Here is a 330-nt window from a genome sequence, read left to right as displayed (position 1 = left end):
GTTACTCTCAGAAATAAATGCGGCTGAAACTTTTAACCAGAGGAGGACACCGACAGTTTTTCCCGGGGCAAAAATAGCGGGGAAGTGGAGGGGAGAGAAAAACAAGCTCAGCAAAGGCATCTCCTCACCCGTGTCCCACGAGAAAAGCGGATTTGGTGGGGAAAATTGAGGTTCAGGTGGGGGCAAAGCCAGGGAAGGGGTGCTGCGGCGGGGGGAGAAATCTGGGGAGACATCTCTCGGGGGGTTTAGCTCGGCCAGGAGGTTCGTCTCCCCGGGCTTCGGGAGAGCTGTGTAGCTATCGCGGCATCGATACCCGCACCAAAGCGGGTC

The sequence above is a fragment of the Phaethon lepturus genome, unplaced genomic scaffold (assembly GCF_000687285.1).
Source record: "Phaethon lepturus isolate BGI_N335 unplaced genomic scaffold, ASM68728v1 scaffold41105, whole genome shotgun sequence".
In the NCBI taxonomy this organism is placed as follows: Eukaryota; Metazoa; Chordata; class Aves; order Phaethontiformes; family Phaethontidae; genus Phaethon; species Phaethon lepturus.
The sequence above is the reverse complement of the archived record's forward strand: the minus strand, read 5'-3'. Positions refer to the sequence as shown.